This window comes from Coturnix japonica, chromosome 15 (assembly GCF_054131305.1).
Source record: "Coturnix japonica strain WE chromosome 15, WE-NBRP24, whole genome shotgun sequence".
NCBI lineage: Eukaryota > Metazoa > Chordata > Aves > Galliformes > Phasianidae > Coturnix > Coturnix japonica.
Window position 1 is genome coordinate 71,038 of NC_140677.1, and position 7,998 is coordinate 79,035.

At 51.6% G+C, this 7,998-nt stretch overlaps 1 long non-coding RNA gene across 2 annotated transcripts; it reads right to left on the reverse strand.

Moving 5' to 3' along the window:
• Positions 1-5,934: 5,934 nt before the first annotated feature.
• LOC146758308 (uncharacterized) lies at positions 5,935-7,085 on the reverse strand. Of its 2 annotated transcripts, none has more exons than XR_014934722.1 (2): positions 6,857-7,085; positions 5,935-6,496 (listed from the first exon to the last, which is right to left on the reverse strand). It is a non-coding gene; the product is annotated as an uncharacterized LOC146758308 (long non-coding RNA). The 2 variants fall into 2 exon arrangements; XR_014934721.1 differs by having other exon boundaries at positions 5,935-6,704.
• Positions 7,086-7,998: the final 913 nt, after the last annotated feature.

A 7,998-nucleotide genomic window follows, 5' to 3' on the forward strand; every position in this document is an offset into this window, starting at 1 on the left:
ACTAACCTAACACAACCATCAAAACAAAGAACAGAGCAAACACCTAACTACAACAGGGGGAAGAAGGAACTGGGGGCCCACAGAACCGGAGGAGCAACGAGGTGGAGGAGAAGAAGATGTTAAATAATGCCACCCAGCTCATGCTGGGGGCAGGGGCCACGCAGCAGGAAAGGAGCCGAGTGCCTGGACCAGCGATGGTGAAGCTGTGACCATGCCAACGGTCATGACCATGACCACGGTGGTGTGGTGCCAGGCCAGCTATGCCGCGGGCGGATCCACGTCCATGGGCTCCTCTGGAGGGGGATCCACCTCCATCGGTTCCTCCGGAGGGGGATCCACCTCCATCGGCTCCACATGGGTGGTGGTCACAGGGCTGGTCCAGGCATGATGGAAACGGGCTCCTTTCCCCCTCCTCCATTTGATGGTTATGGCGGGCACCCTCCTCCTCTTCGGTTCTGGGGCCCCCAGCTCCTTCTCCCACTTAAATCCTCACTACATTCCTCTCGCCCTCGCTTCGTGCTGGACATGGCTGCTACCTGCCCAGCACTCTCAGAGGTGAGTGAGTCGGGTGGAGCCGCAGCAACCAAGGTGACAGCTGTGACATGGGGAAGATTCCAAAATGGCACCTGTGCTGCTGGGAGTGGTGTTCCGCATAGGATGAGGAGGGGGCTGGAGGGCAGGGCACGGCACGGGAGCTACAAGGCACTCCCTGTGTCCAGCGGGCAGCCCTTCTCTCCGGCCAGCAAGAGGGCACAGAGAGCTGGCCCCGAGAAAAGGGCCCTCGGCCTCCTTCACCCTCCCCCTCCTTTCATAAGGGAATCCCCACTTTGGGCTGGGCACCCACATGGAATCATTGAAACTACAACCTACTACTTTGCTTCTACAGCAAGACTATTGTACTGAAATACTACTGTACTTAAAAGCACCTGCAATCACACTACACTCGTTTTTAATATTAAACTCTCAAACTTTCATAGCAAATAATAACATCCGCTCACAAAGAAAATGTGGAGAGGCCACAAAAGAGAAATACCACTCATGAAAACATTTGTATTTAGACATTCAAACTAACAACGTACTTTGTCTTTACCTAACCGTACCATTCTGTGCTAGAAATACGATGTTTTGCTGTAGAGTATAACTTGGAGAACCCAAAAGCAGCTAAAACCTGCTCCACTCAGTAATTTGACCATCCGCTGATATTTGGTTCTTTGCTCCCTTGCTTTCTAGTTGCTCACTCTTTAGACACACGCAAATCACATTGTCAAGGACTACAAAAACACTGTTAGCCAAAAAATTTATGCTGGCAGAATCTTAACGTTAGAAACGTGTAAATTGGTTGCAAAGAAGAAAGTGAAGACCAACACAGTAACCAAATACTAACTGATACATAAGGCTTCTCTCACACATCCTGAAAACAGAACCGCCAGCCTTAATGAACTTTGCTCTTCAGACACTGACTGAAATGCAAGTATTACCTTGTCATGGTTTAATAATTTTGTAATTTTGCTATCAGTATTCCACATCATAACATCATATAAAGCATGAATAGTTTTACTGAATCTGCAACTTACAGAAGAAGACTACATCTCCCAGAGAACAACACGAGGTCACGGGACCTGGACACTATATTAACTCTGTCGCAGGCTAGACTGACGTCTTTCGAGTTCTGGCGTTCAGGGGAGTGTGTGGGAGCCTTCACCGTTTCGCCTAGATTTACAGTAGGCCTCTCGGTTTCGGGACTCATTCTCTCTCCTATTTTGCTTGATTCGTTAGCTCAATTTTCAATTATATTGTATTATACTGTGTTATCCTGTATTTCGATATAGTAATTTAGTAAATAAGTGTGCCTCCTTAGATTGTTGCTGCTGTTTTCTTTTCCTAATTAACTTTTTTTCCTTTCGGCCTAGGGCCCCTGCTGGGCCCACAGTCCCTGTCACGGACGCAGGTGGATTTTTAGTTTAAACCGTGACATACCTGTAGCAGCCTGGATCTGGCAATAGTCAAAGAATCCTTTACGTCCAGCTCCTTAGCATCAAAAGACCACAGATACTGCTGGGGCAGAATTTCATTGAAGCCTTCAAAAGAAGCTTGTGTCTGTTCCTCAGTGCCTCGGGAAAGTCTCCATTCTGCTACCAGCCTGGAAAAGACACAGAAGGATCATTTAAAACAGGCTACGCTAACCCAAGTTCATCTTTGTTAGTTTGTTTTGAAATGAACCGTAAGCTGTGTTAAGAAAAATGATGGAAAGTGCTGGGGATAGAGCACTGTGTAACTGTATTCTAATTGTATTCCCAACCTTCACCCTGCGCAAACAATTTTAAGTTAAAACCCTATGTTTCCAACCACTCAACTGCAGAAAGCATTTTAGGCTCCAGCAGAAGGCAGCATCTACTCACTGATGATATTAATGAGAGCACAGGAGTCCCTTGCTGTTCGGAGGAAGAAAAAAATGCAGAGCTGTGTTCATCTAATATGTTCCATATTTGTTTCTGTCAATCACGAAACTTTGCTCTGTGGTAGAAACTCCACTCTCCATTAAGAAAAGGGAGAAAAGCAGGCAGGAGACCCAAAGAACCTGAACCCAGGGAGAAGCAGATATTATGCTGAATTCAAGCCTAACCTGTCAGGAGAACTGGAATCGAAAGGAGAGAACGCAACACAGGACACAGAGTGTGACAAAAGAACATTGCTTAAGCTGCAATCTGAGCTCTGCCCGGCTTCCTCAAAACCAGAAGAGAACGGTCTTCTGCAGGTACTCCCTCCTCTCCATCCCAGTGAGTATTTGGCACAACTGCCAATGCCAATACGTTCCTTCTGCAAATGTCACCGTTTCTGTGAAACCTTTCCAGATGACTCGTGACTAAAGCAATTTCTACTCCCTCATTCCTCAAAACCTTCCCACACAAAAGCCTTCACAGATCAGATGGTAAGAAAGAGGGAATTCTACGGCCACAGCAATAAAGCGCGCAGAAAGCCCATCTGTTGCAGACAGAGGAGTGAGCCGTGCTTAACCAACACTGCTTCAGCGCACGCTTACAGTAAGGCACACCTACCTTGCGCTGGCCACGCACGAAGCTCGTGACGCAGCTCCAGGCGGCTCTCCTGGGGCCCAGCTTCATTTCACGGCCACTCACGCTCTGCTGCTGGACATTCTGCAACGGAAAAGCCACCGGATGCAAATCCCATCCCTCGCAGATGGCATCAGACCTCCGCTCTCATGGCAGTCACCACCGCCCTGCCCTGGGCAGCGCTTCCACTGCCCTTGCTCCTGCCACAAGACACCAACGTCTGCTTCTGACGCGGCTCCACCATGGGATCCTGTATGCAATAGAGAAACACACGGAGGCTGCCAGCCACTGCAACACGCGCGCTGTGAAACCCCTGGCACTGCTGAGTCCCAAGAGCAGAGGAGAGAAGCGTTTGCCTGCCATGGACGGGCTGCGGCGGGATTGAATCCTGCCTTCGAATCGGGACACCCCCAGGGAGAGCCTCCCTGGGGACCCAAAGACTGAAATGGAGGCAAGGTAACACTCTGCTATAGAAAGGGAAAGGGGAACTTCACAGAATCCGAGACAAAGGGTAACTGCAGATAGTTTACATTTAAAAGTGCAGGGATAGGGGGAATTACAGACACTTAGTCAAAATAAAACCAGAGAAGAGGGCAATAAAGATAAGAAGAAATTGTCCGGAGACCTCTGACAAGAAGAAGGATTAGATACCCCCGGGCAAGATGATGCTGACATGGGAGAACGATACCAGCAGATAACACCAAGAAGAAAACAGAAGAAGAATTTCACCCCAAAACAACGGCAAGGGTCGCGGGGAACGGGGTCCTAGGGAATGTAATGAATATGTAATCAAACTGAGGAGGAGACTATTGATTACGTATTAGCTTAACCTATATCTGTAACACACTTTTCTCCTTACGGTGTGCAAGTTTGGTGGAGCTCTCCCGCTTGCACCCGGCGCTGCGCAACGCTGGAATAAACATACCTGCTTTAGAACCCATCTTTGGGTTATAGAGTTTGATTCCGCAAGTCATCTTCCTGCCGCACAGCCCAGCACGGCCGGAGCCGCACCACACGATCCGGGCCGGGGCCGGCTCAGGCTCTGCCTCCAGGCTTTTGGGGCCGGCCGGGTGACTCCGCAGCACAGCGAGACCGTGGAGCCGCCCGGGAGCCGCCTCTGGGTGCCGGCAGCGCCGCGAGCTCCTCCCCCGACAGCCCCTCCGTGCCCCCGCCCCGAGGCCCGACCCCGTTCGCAGCACAGAGCCCGCTCCTCCCGGCCCCGCTCATGGCCGCCATGCCGCCATGGCCCGGAAGTGCTCTCCGCCGCCTGCAGGAAGCACTTCCTGTCACTGGCACTGGCACTGGCACTGTCACGTGGCTCAGGCCGGGCTGGGGCCTGTTGGGGGGGGGCGGCTGCCGGAAAAGGACCCAAAATTCACGTCTCATTTCGTGTCTTTCCTCTCGCTTTCCTTCCTTTACCTTCCCCTTCCCTTCCTTCCTTCCTCGCCCTCGTCCCCTTCCCTTCACCACCTCCCTGTGTCCATTCCAGTGCCTGGCCACCCTTTCTGAGCAGTAATACCTCGTAGTGTCCAGCCTGAATCTCCCCTGTCGCAGCTTGAAGCCATTCCCTCTGGTCCTATCATTAATGACACGAGAGAAGAGGCCGAGCCCCAGCTCACTACAGCCTCCCTTCAGGAAGTTAGAGAGAGCAATGAGGTCTCCCCTGAGCCTCCTCTTCTCCAGGCTGAACAATCCCAGCTCCCTCAGCCGCTCCTCATACGGCCTGTGCTCCAGACCCCTCACCAGCTTTGTTGCCCTCCTCTGAACGCGTTCCAGGGCCTCGATGTCTTTCTTGCACTGAGGGGCCCAAAACTGAACACAGCACTCGAGCTGCGGCCTCATCAGTGCTGAGAACAGGGGGACAATCACCTCTCTGCTCCTGCTGGCAACACTGTTTCCCATGCAGGCCAGGATGCCCTCGGCCTTCTTATTATACAGCAAAGGAATCCCCTGAAAAGGAAACCACAATATCTGGCAACATGAAACAAAGTTCTGATTCGTAAAAGACTGGCAGCAAGGCCTGAATCTCTTGTGTCATCTGCTCTTGATGTATCACATTAGCACTAGGTGGAATGCAGAAGCTTCCTGAGACGTGATAATCAAAACCTAGTCCAATGCCTTTAAAAAAGCCTTTAAGAGATTACTCCTCCTTGTCTGTTTAAAATAAACTTAGGTAATACAAAAGGTTGGAAAATTTTTGGACAACTCCCCAGGGCCGGGCTTTGGAAGGCCGTATTGACGAGAGTCAATCAAGCTCCGGCTGCAGGTGTATATGTGTGTGCCAGTTCTTTAACACAGTAGAAATCACAACTTGCTGCATGATCAAAATTCTACATGTGCTACTCCTGAACCCCAATGACTTCCAACGGTGTTAAATTACCCCTTGATCTCAAAGCAGAACAAAACAACAAAATGCCACACCAATAGTGAATACATAAAAACAAACAACTCCTTGGGCCTCAAGGGGAGGCTGATGCACAGGCCACGGCTGCCAGCGTGCAGCTGGGCTTCCCAGGGCAAACAGCAACACACGGTGCATCCATCAGAAGCTGAAAGAGCCCTCAGGGAAGAGAGGCCAACTCAAGGGGCTGAGCACGGGACACCCTTCTTCCTGCCGGGCTGCTTCCCCTCCTCTGGTTTCTTTCTGTCAGTCCTCAGAGAGCAAGGAGATGCTCACAGCCTGTCACCAGCACTTACGGGTTGGCTGAAAGGCCACAGGTTGGGAAGACCAACAAGGAAACGGGGGAAAACCTGCACTGCACCATGTCAAGGGAGAGACGTGAAGCCGACCGCTTCATCGCCCTGCGATTGCCAGCCCGAGCGAGGGACGTTCTGACCAGCTACTGAAAGAGGCAGCACCAGGTTTAGAAAGTTCGCTTCAATTTTATTGCGTACAAGAAGATTTGGCTTCTATTTATTGCCCCGCCCACACCCCAAAATGAAACCCCAGTGCCCAGGATTGCCGCTTAGCAATCAGTCACTCAGCCTCCAGTCAGACCCAAGGAGAAGCCAAACCCCGGGGCTACGTCACCTCCTCCCTCTCCAGTCCCAGCCAGCCCTATTTCAACCTAACCCTACACCAGGCCTGGACCTCAAGAGACACACCCTGAAGGAACGCAGCGTCTCCAGCTCTTGCCATACACCAAGTCCTGCCTATGTGAAGCCCTCATTGCTTCTAACGCAGCACAAGTCCTTCCTGTCCAGTTCACTTCCATCATCTCCACCGTCCATGACAGGGAAAGCACGGCTGTGCCAGTAAACTGGGCTGTTGAGTCAGCAGCTCTTGGTGCCACCTCCGAGGAAGCGTTGCAGGTGGTTCTGCTGTCCTTTGTAGCTTCTTGCTCAAGCCCTCATCGTTGCTTTCTGCTTTCCTTCTCGGCTTTCTTCCTCAGCTGAGTAGCGCTTGCCTTGCCTCGGCAAGCTTGCTGCAAGAGGGAAAAAAGAGGCACTATTTCACTCACGCACGCTGCCAGCACAGTCTGACTTAGAGAGCTGCTCGCAAGATATCCCTGGGCTACAAACCCAAGAACAAGGAAGGACACAAAAGTCACATCTGCATTGTCTGTTACCGCATGCCAAGGAAGAGTCCTCACACTCGAGCACTGCCCCACTTGCAGCTGAGGGGAGGAGGAGCTGGAAAGGACAGGTGGACAGAAAAGAAGGGAAAAGCTGAAGAGGCGAGAATCAACTTCTCCCCGAGGCAGATCACACCTTTGTGGCCACTCTTTTAGGAATGCTCACCATTCCTAATCCTAGCGTTAGCAAGATGAAAATTCACCACCTACCTTTTCACGCTCCTCGCGTACGCACTGAGGGCCGTGCCGTGGCTGTGCTGCACAACACCAGCGACTGAAAGAAAGCACGCAGAGAGCGGATCTGTTGCAGACAGTGCCAGGAGCTGTGCTTGAACAACGCTTTCGGTAAGGCACTCCTACCTTGCAATGGCCACACTTTGGGAGCTCTGGGACACAGCCACGTGTTGCTCTCCTGAGTCCCAGCTCCATTTCTCAGCCCACTCACGCTCTGCTCCTCCATGTTCTGCAAAGGAAAAGTCCCAAGAGGGAAATTCAGTTCATCGCAGATGTCATCAAACTGTCAGGGCAGTCGCACTCATTGCTCGGGGTGAGCAACCAGCTGCATGCTTACCCAAGGAGCAGCGGTTACTTTTACTTGAGTGTAACAGCCAATGCCTGACTGCAAGTACGAACACTAACCTATGCCTAACTCTAAAATAACAACAGAAACCTATACCTAACTCTAAAATAACAACAAAAACCTATACCTAACTCTAAAATAACAACAAAAACCTATACCTAACCCTAAAGAACAAACAGGAACCTATGCCTAACTCTAAAAAACGAACAGGAACCTATCCCTAACACTAAAACTAAACTGAACACTAACACTAACACTAACTTAACACTACCATCAACAAAAAAGAACATAACAAACACCTAACCTAACAGGGGGAAGATGGAACTGGGGGCCCACAGAACCAGAGGAGCAACAAGGTGGAGGAGCAGAAGATGTTAAATAATGCCACCCAGCTAATGCTGGGGGCAGGGGCCGCGCAGCAGGAAAGGAGCCGAGTGCCTGGACCAGCGATGGTGAAGCTGTGACCATGCCAACGCGGGGCCTGGCACGGTGGTGTGGTGCCAGGCCAGCTATGCCGCGGGCGGATCCACGTCCATGGGCTCCTCTGGAGGGGGATCCACCTCCATCGGTTCCTCCGGAGGGGGATCCACCTCCATCGGTTCCTCCGGAGGGGGATCCACCTCCATAGGCTCCACATGGGTGGTGGTCACAGGGCTGGTCCAGGCATGATGGATAATGGCTCTCTTACCCCTCCTCTGCCTGATGGTCATGGCGGGCCCCCTCCTCCTTCTGACTCCTAGGGCCCCCAGCTCCATCCTCCCACCAGAAACTT